Raw genomic sequence first — 16,038 nt, 5'->3', positions numbered from 1 at the left:
CTCTCTGTTTCTCTGTCTCTCTCTTTTATCTTTCTCTCTGTTTCTGTCTGTCTCTCTGTCTCTGTCTCTCTGTCCCTCTCTCTCTCTCCCCCCCCCTCTCCCTCCCTCTCTCTGTCTCTGTCCCTCTATCTCTCTCCCCTTCCCTCCCTCCCCCTTTCTTCTCTCTCTCTCTCTCTCTCTCTCTCTCTCTCTCTCTCTCTCTCTCACACACACACACACACACACACACACACACACACGAAGACGCACTTCATAATGCCTTAATGTCTTGCTAAAACTACAAACCAGGAAGTCAGAAATGTAATAGTAAAATGAAGGAACCAAATAACCCAAAAGGACTCTAACCAGTTTACTGCTTTTTAAAAGCAGAAAAGACCTTGGCAACTGATGGTGAAAGCAACTGTTACAAGAGAGTTCATGCAGTGCATATCATGATCTAATGCTTTATCTGCAAAAGAGAGTCAGGTAACATTGCCATTAGCAGAATAAGGTTAAAAACAAGGACAGTAGAGGATAGCAGGATGCCTATTACAGAATCTGATTCCTGCAAACCCAAGTTTGCAGCTTAAACTGATTCATAGATTCTATAAAAAAAATCTTATCTAGTACCCTGAATTTTAAAGAAACATAGACAGATCAAAATGATCTCATCTATTAAAAAATAGACAAATTTACCCATTTCCTCCATTAAAATTAGCACAAAAAAGCAAAAGTATTGACTGTCTAAAACCACTGTGGGCTATAATATGGAATTCATAAAATCATTTATTCTACATAATGTAATTTAAAAATTTAAATGAAAAATTTTTTTCATTCACAAAGTTATCTATATGGAATTTGATGGCATGTGGGAAGGGACACACCTGATCAGTTAGCACTTGGAAGATCCAAACAATTAATTGGGCTTTCTTCATGTGGGATCTCATGTAAAAGCTTTAGTTTTTCTCAGAAAAAGTGATGCTTGAGTTACTGATAATGATGTTAGATTAAAGAAACTAAGAACTTACATTTCTGTACTTTTTAAAGACAAGTTGAACTTGTGTATATATAGATAAATTTATGATCAATGAAATGGTGCCTTAAAAATAAATGTGACTGGCTTATTATTAAACAGTGCAGGGCAAATTTGCTTTCTTTGTAATTTTTCTCCCTGATGAAACATGCTGTAGTGAATTTCTGGAATTCTTGATGACTGCAGTTTATAATTTACAAAGAAAAAAAAAAGATAAAGCGAATTTCTCTGATGTCAATTGTAGTCAGAGGACCTGGATTCAAATTTTATCTCTGACAATTAACTACCCGTGAGACCATAGGCAAACCATTTTATTTCTCTAAGCCTCAGATACTTCATTTGTAAAATAGGAGTGTTACTATTTGCACTATCATAGGGAAACCCCTTAAATAGCAAGATATATATATATAATCAGAAATGTGATTTGATTAGTATAGAGAAGTATTGGATAAGGAAAATCCCTCTACTAATGCAGTATTTTATATTTATTTATATAATATTTAGTTTTAGAGCGGTGAGCACTGAGATTTTAAGTGACCTATACAAGGTCACTAATTTAGATTGGGCTTGAGCTCAGATTTTCCCTACTTTGAGTCCCTTAATTCACAATGTCTTATACTCTGTATTTTTGTTGTTTGTATCACTACATTTGATCCCTGTTATGATGGAATTTTTTGTCCCTGTTGTAGAGGGGATGTACTGCCTCTCTATTCCTATGTATCTTCACTCTTTCATGCCTCTCAAAAGACCGCCAAATGCTTACAGCCTACACTCTGCCAGACTCATTCTGCTTTTAGTTTAGAGAGAGAGTTGGGGCAGGACAGACATAAATTTGTGTTCTTTACTTATTCTGTTAGTGATAAAGAAAAGGCTCAATTTAATGGCTTAAAAATATAGCAAAATGTAAACATGTTCTCTTCTATTCGAATAGGTCCCAGTGAAATGAGGAACACTATCTCTCATGCATACATTTATCCATTAGAACACATATTTTCAGGGACCTCCACAGAATCTTTTATTTATGGGAAAGTGTGTCATGGCTGAGGTATCTACAATCTCAAATAATTATTTTGTTAGAAAAGAATTTTCACCATTTGCCCTATGGACATCCTAGAGTTTTATTTTAAGAGTTAATACAACTATTCCATACTGCATTATGGAATAGTGCTTCCTAGAATTCCTTGAGAATGAAAATACCAATGAGTTATCCAGAAATCTGGCATTCTTGTACTCCCAAATAGTGGAAGTTGAATGTTGGTTTAGCACTCTAAGCTAATTGCCAGAAACCATTTACATTGGACAAATGAAGTCATTCATTTAAAATCTTTAAAATGCTCCCAAGCTCTCAATGGGCCATCACAAAGAAAAGTGATTGTCTATGAATAGGGAAGCCTTGTCTTCCTCATGCTTCCAACATGAATAGCTTAATTCAGTTTAGCAATGTTACTGTGGGCTAGAGATGGGAATAAAGGATGTAAGGACAGAACACCATCATCATCTTCATTGCCTATCCTTTGTCACATAATTACTGTCTATCACACCCAGTTTCCATATAGTGACAGGGTCTGGGAAGCAATTCTAGAATTTCTATCAGGAATTCTCACTCTTTATGACTATGTGCAGTCTTGTCACATACACTGTGTTGGTGAATCTTTATGGCACACAGAATTAGGTTCCAAGAGCTATACAAAATGGCCATACACTGAGGAGCCCTATTTCATCCTCAACTGGCTGAGCATGACAGAGAAGAGAGACAAGCAGATACAGAGATATGTCCTTGAGGAAACTGCAGGGGACACATACAAAGATGAGGAGCCACTTCCTCCCTTTTGCCCACTTGTCCTAATTCCATCGATTGTAGGAGGGTCTAGTGTCCCCTGGAAAGAGAAATATGAAGCAAGTTCATATTCAAGAGCAGGGGTTTGCAACCTTGAATTCAGGAATTAGATTTTAAAAAATATTTTGGTATTTCAATATAATTGGTTTTCTTAGTAATCTAATTTATTTTGTTTTAGGCACTAAAATATTCTGAGAAGGAGTTGGGATGTTTCACTAAATTGTTAAAGGCATCCCTGACTCAAAAAAATATTAAGAATCATTGAAGTAGAAGAAGTAAAACAATAAAGAATTATCTTTGTAGTTATGGAAAATTTTTCTGATAAAATCTTTGGGAGATTATCCTTAGCAGAAATTTGCCTTAAGTAGGAAATATAATTTGTCTGACACCAGATATGACTATTATCAATTTGTTTATTTCAAAGGCAGGAATTCTTAGAGCACTGGCCCTGAAATCAAAAGAATCAGAGTTCAAATCTGACATCAGACTCTTAATACTTCTTAACTGTGTGAATCTGGGCAAATCACTTAATCCCAATTGCCTTGCCAAAAAAGAAAAGAAAAGAAAAGAATCTTTCTCTTTTAATATTCCTCCACACAAAGAAGCAGCATGGTATCTTGAACAGAGAGCTAGACTTGGAACCCTGGTTTTAATTCTATCTCTGAAACTTAGCAGCTGTATTTAGCGATTGATGGGACTTCTTTCAGTTTCAGTTTTCTTTTCTGTAAAATGGGATAATAATAGCCATTAGTTCACTGAAGGAACAAATAAGACACGATTTATAAATGCTCTCCAAACCTCCAAACTCTGTTAATTGGGGGTAGTAGAATGGGTTTTGGACTTAAGTGGAGTCTCAGACACTGATTAGCTATTTGACAAATCATTTAAATTCTGCCTCAGTTTTCTCATCTGCAAAACGAGGTTGATATCATATACTTCCTGGTGTGATTATAAAGATCAAAGGCGATAATATTTGTGTAAAAAGCTTTACAAAAAGTGTGACTTTAACTGGAGTTCCTCTTCCTCCTAGTGATTATATCATACAATCATAGTATATGAATTGTTTCCTGAGACAAAGTTCCACTGACATCGTCACCAAACAGGGTCTTCTCTCTCCCTAACCTGGGCAAGGAACCTCCCTTGGCAATAGAGACAAGCTATGGAAAGGAATGGATTTTTAATTTCTAGTTTCTTGTTTCACATTTTGCAGGGGTGGGATGAAAATAAGATGATTGTAGATGGTTAGCTAAGTCCAGGATTTATGAGGCAAGTGAAGTAAATGACAGAATGTTGGAACTGGACCCAGAAGATCTACATTCAAATCATACCCCCTCTCATTCCTCACAATTTATTCTCTTTCTGACTAGCCATAAACTTATTCTTCCTATATCTTACTTTTCTTATGTGTCAAATTAAGGCTTTGGACCAGATGGATTACTTTCAGTTGTAAATCTATGATTTTGCAATTCCTCATTAACCAGAACCTCCTCAGTAGAAAAGTCTTTTTAATTTTAATGAGAGGAGAGGAAATTTCTCTATTGTCTCCTTCATTGCTCTCTGGTGTGTATTAAGGATGACACTGAGTTTTATGAAGAACCATGAATTATGTCCTTGTGGAAACCATATCTGGCCACAATATCCTAACTTATTTTGATTTCCAGCCCAAGAAATGGATGTGTGGGAGGTTTAGTGGGTGGGGTTTTTCACTGGTCTATTTCCTGGGCTATCAAGACAAGTCTACTCTTAAGTATATTAAGTCATATTCATGAAGTTAGATCCTGGATGCAGGCCTTAGGCAAACAGGTCAGAGACTTATGAATATGCAGCACAATTTCAATGAGATGCAGTTCAATTCAACTTTTATTAAGAAACAAGCTTGTAGATTGGGAATAACCCTGAATCAGGAATTTGATGGGGTACCTGGCTTAGACAACTTGGAATGTTTTACTTATTCACTTGTGATGGCTTCAATTTCCTTATCTGCCAAAAGAGAGAGTAGGACTAAAGCCCTATGTCTAAATCCTATCTACAATCCCAAATATAAATAACTATTGTGTAGCTAGTTGGTATAGAAGTTGGAGAGCTGCACTTGAGGACAAGAGGACCTGAGTTCAAACATAGCTTCAGATACTTATTAGCTGTATGATTTTGGACAAGTCATTAGACTTAGCTGACAGTTTCTTTTTCTGTGAAATGGGAATAATAATAGTACCTATCTCCCAGGGTTATGTGGATGAAATGAGAAAATATTTGTTAAATGTTTTGGAAATCCCAAAGTGCTCTTTAAATGCAGGATATTATTATTATTGTCTTTATTTTAAGAGCCAAAGACTAGGCAAGAAACATAGCACAGTCAAGATCTTGTTCCTGCCGTGTGTGTCAATGTAAAACCAGACTTGTGACTTTATTGGTTGTTGGGAACTCCCAGCAATGAAATCCTCTCTACTAATGCACACTGGTACCTATTCTGCCACCAATGTTTTTAGAGGACTGCCTGCCAATGAGAAGTTAAGTGTCTTGTACAAGATGCTATAGCTAGTATATGTCAGAAGCAGCATTTGAACTCATTCTTTTCTGACTTTGAGGTTAGTCAATCTAGGATATCATTCACTGCAGTCTTTACAGTTATCTCCAGAGCCATTATCTTATGGGATCATTTCAGGATGAGGTATTAATATTATTAATTGTTATTATTCAGGTTATTCTATTTTGGTAAAAGGCCTATAGAATCCCTTAAGATTTCTTGGTGATCAAGAGAAAAACCTGCAAGCAGTATCTAAAAAAATAAAGCTAAGGCAATGATAAAGACTAAGCTTTGAGCAGAGAACTTTTCATTGCTCACACACTCGAGGCATGCTCAGGAACAACACTGGGCTAGGTAGGGGAAGTACTTGCCTAATCTGTGAGGGCGAAGAAGCAGATATTGGGGTCACTATGCTCTTCCACCTTATACAATCAATCTCCTTTTGACTTATTTGCAACATGAAGTTGTGATGTTACCCACAGAATACTGGCACACATGCAGACCTCAATAATTCTGGGCTCTCAGATCAGTGAGTTTCTTCCCGAAATGAAAACAGTATCTAAATTGGCTTTTTTTTTTTTTTTTTTTTTTTTTTACCAGACCTGTCATTTCATTGGCAATTCCTAAGAAGTAAAATCCCTTCACCAATGCAGATCAACAATTCTTCTGCCCCTTCTGGAGAGTTGCCTCTGGGCATTAGGAAGTTAAGTGATTTATCCAGAGTCACCCAACCAGTATGTGTCACAGACAGAATGTGAATCCAGATCTCCCTGTAGTTGAAGCTGGCTATTTGTTGTGCTTCTCACAAATCAACAGGAAAAAAAAAAAAGGTAAAACAAATCATTTCTATCTCCTTAGTGAAGGAAGGAAGAAGGGAAAAAATGCTGATGAAACTTACTAGGGCCAATACAGAATGAGTGCTTAAAGTGAATTCGATATTTGATTTAATTTGATATCTAAAAAAAATACTTCATTTAATATAAAAGTTTGGGTGGAACTTCTGCTACTGTACTCATGATTTTTTCAACAAAATAACCTAATGCTACGATTAAGATGTCTTTCTAGTCTCCAGCTCTTTCAGTATATAAACTTTGGGTTCTTTTTCCCCCTTCTATAGTTATCAACTCAATATCTTATAGTCTGACAGAAGCAAAAGGGAAAATATATTAGAGGAGTGAAGTAGGAAAAGGAAGAGCCCAAAGTAATATAGAGGTATGTCACTGGAAGAATAAAGATTTTTACTGGGATCTCCCACCCTCTCTCCAGTGTCAGCTCCCCAAATTCCTGTGAGATACTTACTGATGCAGGTGAGAGGACCTGGAAAGAGTGATGATGACTATTTGATTGGTATTTCCAAGAGTCTGCTGACAGACTCTGAATAGAATATCTGAATATGTATCTTAGCTTATTTTTTGCTCAGTTATTTTTCAGTAGCACAGGCTATGGTCTGTTTAAAATTCGAGGGTTAAATATAATTTATGAACTTATATTCCTACCCAAACTACCTCTCCTAAACCTTCTGTTTCTATGGACCATCCTCCTAGGTTCCCAAGCTCCTAATTTTGTAGTTATCTTTAACCCTTTCTTCCATCTGTATCAAAACATTTGATTAGTTGCTACTTCTGACTGATACTTCAAAAAGATTTCTGTTATTCATGTTCTCTACTCCTACAACAATGAATCCTATTCATCAGAGATCCCATCTCTCTTCCTCTACACTATTACAGAACCTTTCTGCTCATTCTTCCTGCTTTCAGTCCATGACACCCCTAATCCATTCTTTGTATCACTGTCTAAATAATGTTTTTGCTTTATCTCTATGGTCAAATCACTTCTCTAATCAAGATAATTTTAGATAATTAATCTAATCAAAAGATATTTTGAAAAAATAAATTATAAACTCCAAGTCTTGGCATTCCAACTCCTCTACAACCTACCTTTATCTCATACTTTATCTCATACTTCTTATAATTTATGAACCTGACAAAATGCATGCCTATTTAATTCCTATTCTTTTTCTACTTTCTTTCATCTCTAAGATTACATTTGGAACATATTCCATATTTAGAAAGGAATTCTTTATGTTCATAGTTATACAAATCCCTTCCCTTGCTTCAATGACAAAGTAATGTGCCATACTATCTCTGATGCTTTCCCACATTGCTCCAGTATTCAACAAAGATGATCTCTCTGTGTGTCATCAAATTTCCCATTGCTCTTTCTTTATTAGATTTCTCTCATTGTTTTAATTCACTTTCATTTGTGTCATATTTTGTATTCTACTCTCTTCCCCCCTTGGAACATTAATTCCTTGAGATAAGTGCCTGTGCCATATTGACCTTCATGTTCCTAGTGCCTAGCATAGTGCCTTGCGGATAGGAGATATTTAGGACATGTATACTGAATTCATTAGCGAAAACATTTATGAACATGAGATGCCTTTCTGCCCATCTGCCACATTACGCAAATGGGAAAGTTGCTCTGTATGTAGAAAATGGAAATTGTAGTAGGAAGAGGTGAATGTCTGTTCTTCTGCTTAGTGGTTTCTCTGCTCCCTCAAATAGTCCAGTGTCTAGGCTGCATTTTTATGTGCTTATTTGTTTGGTTTTTCTAACCCCTAGAGTTCCCTTAATCAGCATACAGCTTTAATTCATCTATTGTAACTTTCACTCTCTAGTAAAGTCTAGTCGAAATGCTTTTATAGCTTTAAAGCCCTTGAGAGGAGTCTTTGGATCCTTCCTCCCTCCCTCCGTCCCTCCCTCCCTTCTTCCTTCCCTCTCTCATTCCCTCTCTTTCTTCCTTCTCTTTCTTGCTCACTTCTCTCTCTTCTTTCCTCTCCTCTTTCCCTCTCTCCTTTCTTTTCTTTCCACCCTACCATTTAGTCTACTGTCTGACACATAATGCTTTTGATTGGTTGGTAATTAGGATTAGGATTAACTCATGTATTTTGAGATGATAATCTTGAAAAAAATAGAAATGTTTTTTGTTCTATAGTTATATTTTGTTGAATTATTTATGCTTATAACTTGACATTCATCTTCATATGTAATCCTTATCATTCCCACTAAAAAACATCTCAGCTATGTTTGGAAGGTCTAATCCAGCCTCAGAGACTTCCTAGCAATGTGAGTCTAGAAATATCTCATAATCTCTGGGTACCTCAATTTCCTCATATGTAAAAATGGAAGTAATAATAATACCTACTCCTTGGAAGTTTTGTGAAGATAATGGGAGATTATATTTGTAAAGTGCATAGCAAACTTTAAAGAGTGCCATGTAAATGCTAGCAATTAATAAAGGCATCATGATGAAATGATAAATTATTTAATGATAAAATTATTTATTTTACCATTTCATATTAATCTAGAAACATAACTATCTCCAAGAAACTCAAAACTGTCAAAAATGAAGGTGGAAGAAGGAAGAAAAAACTTCTTGACTCTATGTGTATTAATCTTCCTGTCAATGGGCAATTTGAACTAGAACCTTCTATCATGCTGAAAATGGCAAATAGTGCTTAATGGAGCCTTCAGAAACCAGACATCTAATGATGAGATATTCTTAGGAACTAAATTAAATCTGAACTAATCTTGAAAGTTTATCTGAGCAAATATCCTTTCTTTTGATTTCTGTAGGATAGACTAACTCTCTCAAAGAGAGAATAGGATGTGATGTCTCGATAGCTTTAAAGCCCATCCAATCATGCTGGCATGGATTTGAACATGTGGAGGTTGATAAGCAAACTTTTTTTTTTTTTTTAAGATTTATCCATCTTTATTACACAATTAAATGAGTTTATTGTAATATGATTTCATCTAGTTAAAAATGAAGTCATCTGTTAAACACTTGTAATAAAGTAGGGTGTAACACTGTCACTTTCTAATAATGAAAAATGGAAAGCAATTTTCCACTCAATCTTATTCAGTTTAGACAGCAGATAAAATATAGCTTCTTACTGTGATTCTAGAACTCTTTATTAACCAGTCCTTTTATGTCTTTAATGACAATTAGAGCCTCAGTTTGATGTCTATAGATCTCTATTCGAATGATTCTAATACAGGGCAGCCCTTTCTTTTAAGTTGCTTTATTACTCTAGATATTAAATGATAGCATTTTTGACATGAAATTTTAAAATGGAAAGACTACTGGTATGCTAGTATGAGACATGGTATAGCAACAAAGGAAGGCACAATGTAGATTAATACATTATTGTTGTTGTTGTATGTCTTTCATTCTTGAAGAAGACATGACATCAGGGAGGTGATACCATGGAATGTAGGTGAATTGGATTTAAGTGAGGGAGAGCTGTGTAAGGTCACCCTCCTCACTTTCCCCTTCAGAGCCATCTGAGGTCAGTGACCAGATATAGATCAGGACATCTGGAAATGACCCTTGATGAAATGGGAGAGCTTGCCCTTTTAAAGCTCAGGATTTCCATAGAATTCAGTTTGACTGAGGCTGTATCCATTCAGTCATTAAAGCTAGGTAGCAATTCAGGCAAAGAATCTCCTCATTCACCTAAGCCCCCCACCCCAATCTAAATAAATAAATACACCTGGGAAGGGAAAACCCTCAGGATTTCTGGCCAAAGCAGAAATGATTGCTATTTACATTCAAATCTGAGTTAATAAAGATCCCAAACAATGATCAAATGGGGCTTCATCCCAGACCTATTAGCAATCAGTCTATGAGAATCAGATTGGTATTGATTTAAATTATAGTCCTTGTTTTCTGTTTCTGAGAAGGAAGCTGGGGCATAGGAAAATTAAGTGACTTGTCTATGGTCACTCAACCTAATGTCTGAGAAAGACTGAGCCCAGGACTTTCCAAGTCTGATTTCATTTCATTGAGGCTTATTTAATTTTGGAGGGTGTGTGTGTGTGTGTGTGTATGTGTGTTTCCTTCCCTCTCTCTTTCCTCTTCTCTCTCTTTCTCAGTCTATCCCTCCTCTTTCTCCTCAATCTCTGTCATTTGTTGTTTAAGAATCTATTTCAATGTCATGGAAGATGAAAGCAAAGTTTGTTTTCTCCTCTTTATGGCATTGGGGAAAAGTCTGTAGATATCAGATGGAAAAGGCTTATTTGGAGTATAAGAAAGATAACATAATAGCCAGTTTAGATCTTTATGCTAAGGAGATTAGATAGGGAAGCAAAGATCATAAATCTATTATCTATAAACTACAAACTGAAAGTAATTATATATAAGCTGTAACAATGATCTGCAGTAGCCTAGAAGAGAAAATATTTTGAAAAACAATTTACTTTTCTGTATTGTTCTAAAGTGAAATCAACTCTTTCTATTTTCTTTTAAATAAAGAACAAGAATAGGAGGTGAGGATATGTAATGGTTTGATCAGCTAGGTGGTATGGTGGATAGAGTAGTGGGCATAAAGTCAGGAAGACTCATCTTCCTGAGTTCAAATTTAGACTCAAACATTTACTAGATGTGTGACCCTGGACAAGTCACCTCAGTTTCTTCATCTGTCAAGTGAGCTGGAGAAGGAAGTCACAAAATGTTCTAGTGTCTTTGCCAAGAAAACCCCAAATGGGGTCACAAAGGGTCAGATACAACTGAAAATGACTGAACAGTACTAGCATCCAGATCTAAGGAACAAAATATCTAGCCACTTTGCGAACTACCCAGAAGGGGCCTCTAATCTTTTGGTTGCAGCTAGGGATAGGAATCCTATTGTAAACATCCCTCTTCCTCCTCTTCTTTCTCCTGCTCTTATTCCTCTTCCTTCCTTTATCTGCTCTTACTTTCCTCTTTCTTCCTCCTCATTGTTTTCTTCCTCCTCCTCCTGTTCCGCCCCCACCCCCACCCCCACCTTCTCTTCTTCCACCACAGCCATTAATGCTAATTAATGCTTCCACCATTAATGCTAATGAGCATTAGAACTCTTCACTTTCTTTCCAGAGCAATTCTCATTTTATTTATTTAGAGGATTTAGAGGATATCCTATTGGATATCAAAAACCGATAACTTTGTTGAATGTGTATTTGGTTATACTCACAGAAAAAAAACAAGGAATGCAGTTAGGCACTCTCAGAGTTAACATGAGAATAAGAAGTCCAAAAGAGGCAGTTTAGTCCACATGTCTTTGTCTTGTAACTTGTAGCTTGTCTTGTAACTGACATCTCTATTTACTGGAGCTTGGGATCTCGTTTCAGTTTAGAAAGCTACTGAGTGACTTATTTGTTAATAATTCTAATTAAATCAAGTTAAATAATAATACCTGTACTATTTACCTTACAAGATTGTTCTCAGGATCAAATGAGATAATTTATATAAATTACTTTAAGACTTGAAGCATTAAAATTCAGCCATTATTTATACTAGTTTAGTCAATTAAAGGAGACAGTTTTTGACTTTTTTGTTTGTTTATTTTAATAAGCTTCTGAAGATTGCTCTTTATTGAAAGGATAAAGAAAAAAATTTTAAAGCTGAAAAATCAGCTCCTGAGTAATAAGGGAAATAGACATTCTATAATAATAAGCCAGTTAAGGTCAAAAAGACAATTCAGATCTGTCTGCCTGTTTTAAACTAGAAATATTTTTGGTTTATGCTGACATTGTGTGCTTTATCTCATTCAGGGATAGATTCTATTTTCTTGGAAGATTACAGAAACTATTTGAAGGGACTTTTGAAGCATGGAAGAAAGAAACATATTGTGTTCATGCTTGTATATAGTATATTGAACTCATATAATTCAGAAATATCTTAGATTTCAGAGCTACTACATCATGACTGGAGAGCATTACCATATTGAGTGTAGAGTAAATATGCTTTATTTTTTTATTTTTGTTTTTTACATTTCATGTTAACATTCCAATATGTAGTATTTTTTCATTCCTTCCTAGAACTTCATATGAGTAACATTTTATAGTAGCAGATGTGGTATCACATGAAAAAAAATCCCCAAATCTTTACATGAAAATCACATCTGCCAGTACCCACTATAATTTTAACTGTAGTTATATGGTTTGCTTCCCTGTCTATGCCAGAGGAGACAGCTTTGCATGAAATCTGTCCCATGAAATTGTGTCTTCTGGCCTAGCTAGTTAAGCAAATTGTGTAACTGCCATTAAAACCCAATTCTATGCCAGCAGACATAATTTGGCATAGGAGAAAAAAATTGTACGAAAGTCACAGCTGTTTAACTCTATAGTTTTTTTTCTCTTTCTTTTCTTCATTTAAAAGAACTCAAGTCTCTCCTTTTAAGAGTGATGCCAATTAGATTTCTGGTTCATATTTGTATGAAAATTTAGTCCTTTGATAAGTACTGGACCATCACCATTTGATGTAAGCTAGAAAAAAATAATAGACTTCTGTTAAACAGACTGGAAACCTGTCCTGACTGCACTTTTTTGCATATGGAGTAAGAAATGATATTAAATATCAATCATTCAAGAGTGCACTTTGTGGGAAAGACAGGACCAAGACATCATCAATATTTTGAAATGAAATACTGCCTTTCAACCCCAAGAAATTGCACTCTTGTCTTCTTTTCAGATCTTTTCATTGATGATAGTGATGATGAGGAGGAGGATGAGGCTTTCTGAATATAATGAAGATAGTGATGATGATGATAGCTGGAGATTCTGAGATAAAATCTTGTGGTAGCTACTACACAGGTTGGTTGGTCAGCACTAAGGTTTTTCCTCCAGATTAAGAAAGGGTATCTCCTTTTATCAGTGAACATATCTGTCTTCAAATATTAAAGGGCTAGTATGTGAAAAAAGAAATATTTTTATTTGGTCTCAGAAGGCAGAACTAGGATGTAATGGGTAGATACTTCAAAGGGGCAATTTAAGCTTAATAAAACAAAAAACTTTCTAAGAATGTAAGCTCTCAAAAAAAAAAAAAAATGGGAACAGGAAAGCCTTGAGAAGTGGTAGGTTCCCATACTGGAAATCTACAAGTAAAGACTTGAAGATCACCTAGGCAGTGTAATATAGAGTATTTTTGTACAACTAAGAGTTGAATCAGATGGGCTCTGAAATCCTTTTAGATTCTATGACACTATTAACAATGAAGCTGGTGACCTAACTCTTTTTTTTCAAGTCCCCACTGCCATTGATGATAGAAGGGAACAAAGGCAAGGATATTTTGCTTTTCTGTTGATGATACCATTAAAAAACACCACATCTGGTCATTTGATTGTCCTAGAACACTTTTCAATATTAAGTTTCCTGGTTTATATATATATATCAAAAATAACACATTTGATTTTGAATTAACATGGAAGAAATCATGAATGGGGAAATCAATTTCTTTCTATGGAACTGTATCATTTTTCTATTTCATTCACCTAAGATGAGCTCTTTGATCAAGAAATTATAAACTTTCCCTAACAGGATCTTCTATTCTAACCCACTGAATTGACAGATAAGGAAACTGAGGTCATTTTTATCTGCTTATAATTTTCCTATGGCACAATATTGGTTTATAATTGATATAATCTTGCTGACAAAAGAGTTTATTCTTTTCTTTCCCTTTGTCTTTGGTATTTGTCTGTTAAAGGTCACTCCCGGCAGGATAATGCCATATTACACCTTTCCCTATTAGAGAAGAAATCCACATCAAAGAGAAATTATTTAATGATAGTAATGCGCTCTCTCTCTCTCTCTCTCTCTCTCTCTCTCTCTCTCTCTCTCTCTCACACACACACACACACACACACTCACACACACAGTCTCTCTTACTATGATGCTCCATAACAATGAGTGATGGGATTCTGCAATCTCCAAAGAATTAGCTTGAATCTCACCCAAAAGATAATAGAAAGACTTGGGGTGGATGTGAACAGGATGCCATACATAACAGATGAAGAATTGGGCAGGGGAAACTGTGTAAAGGATGTTATTAAACAGACAGTTGCCTGAGACAGTTGGATTGTGAGAGTTAAGAATAACTGATGGACATCCAATATATATTACTATTATCCATGTGATGTCAAGAGAATTAAAGGAAGGCTTCCAGGATCCAGCAGGCTGGGTGGGTGATTTATGGCAAGATCCTAATAAGATTCCCAAAAGATGGGCAGGCGTTAAAGAGTTGGGACTGGCATTGCTAGAAGGGAATGTGCATATCAATAATAACAGAAATCCATGAAAGCATCTTCAGTAAGAGATAGACTGTTTATACATCCAAAAATATCTAGTTATAGTTGGAATCTCCTCACAGCATATATAAACCTGAAAAACAGGGTGGATGCCTTTGCCTATCATCATAAAATGGATTTGATAAAACTGTGGATTAAATACCTTAGGACCCTTAGATCTATAGTAAACACCAGAGATCATGATGAATTTTTATGGCAAATGTATATTACAATTATATTAAACAGACAAAACTAGAAAAAATATCCTCTTTCATAATGATACTAAACCTGCAATAGTAGTAAGAATAACTACTTTTACAGTTGCATGTATACTTGAATATGCACCAAACGTTAAATGTAACTGAGTGAAAGTTACTATGGCAACTGTAACTTTTAAGTTTCCAGCTTAGTTTCTATAATTAACTGTGAGGAGTTAGCTGACTTCATTTATCACAAAAATACCCCAAGGCATGAACATCTCAAAAAGAACTCCATATGTATGCATAAAGCTTCTATAAACTAGTCTAATATTCAGGTTCAAGATGCTAGCTAGCTCTCGTGCAATTTTTCCTCCTGTATTTTATTATGTATATTATAATAAAAATAATAGAACATGGACAATCCAGATGAATAAATTTGAACTTTCAAAAGAGTTCTTTAATTGATGAAACCACCAATTAAAATGAACACTAATTATACTGACTAGATACAAATAATAGCTATCCTTTTGGCTTTTCTAAGTGGTATCTGAGGTTATATAAAATAAATACATATACAATATATGCAATCAATACATGTAAAATAAATCAAAGCACTGCAACTAAATGGAAACTTCAGGTCAAAAAATGTTCACCAGAGATATAATGTTATTTTATCTTTGGTTGAAACCATTTGGTTTTGTTTGAATTATCTGAATACATGCTCTAAACTCTACTACACTTTGCATATATGGGCATAACTTCTCTTAAAAACACAATGGAATCATAGACTAGAAATTAAACTGATAATAATATATACCTTTTGGAAACTAAAAAGGAACCTTGCATAACAGGTATTTAATAAAAGTTAGTTGAATTGAATTAACCATTACCAAATTCTTCTATGGCAATAGGCAATTTAAAGGCAACTCATATTACTTCTAAAGAGAACTGATTTTGATTGGCAAGGCTAATCTCTCTTTTTTGACTTTTATCTTAATTCCTCATATTTCTTTTGGATCTTATTTTCACAAAACATTTCTACTTCTTCAGCATTTTCTTTAATGACTCGTTTCCCCCTACATACAAATTGGCTTGCCTGTCCTGTCCTAAAAACAAAAGAAAATAACCTTTCCTCAACTGCATCACTTTTGCAAGCTACCATTTCATTCTTTTCACTACTCACTTCCAAGTCCATTGCAATCTGGCTTCTGACCCAGCTTCTCTCCTGGAGTGCCAAATGCTGCGGTTTATCAAAAACTAAATTACTAAAGCTTCTTGATTGCCAAATCCACTAGCTTTCCTTCTCTTTGAATTTTTGGAAGCCTTAGATACTATTTACTGTCTTTTCAATCTTGCTCCTCT

General features: G+C 35.2%; 1 protein-coding gene across 13 annotated transcripts in view; it reads right to left on the bottom strand.

Annotated features, from left to right (window-relative positions):
* The window catches only part of MAGI2 (membrane associated guanylate kinase, WW and PDZ domain containing 2), a 1,604,868-nt gene that overhangs the window by 374,077 nt on the left and 1,214,753 nt on the right, over positions 1-16,038 (bottom strand). The window lies entirely within an intron of this gene.

Source organism: Sarcophilus harrisii, chromosome 5, assembly GCF_902635505.1.
Source record: "Sarcophilus harrisii chromosome 5, mSarHar1.11, whole genome shotgun sequence".
NCBI classification, from domain to species: Eukaryota; Metazoa; Chordata; class Mammalia; order Dasyuromorphia; family Dasyuridae; genus Sarcophilus; species Sarcophilus harrisii.
The sequence above is the reverse complement of the archived record's forward strand: the minus strand, read 5'-3'. Positions and strand labels throughout refer to the sequence as shown.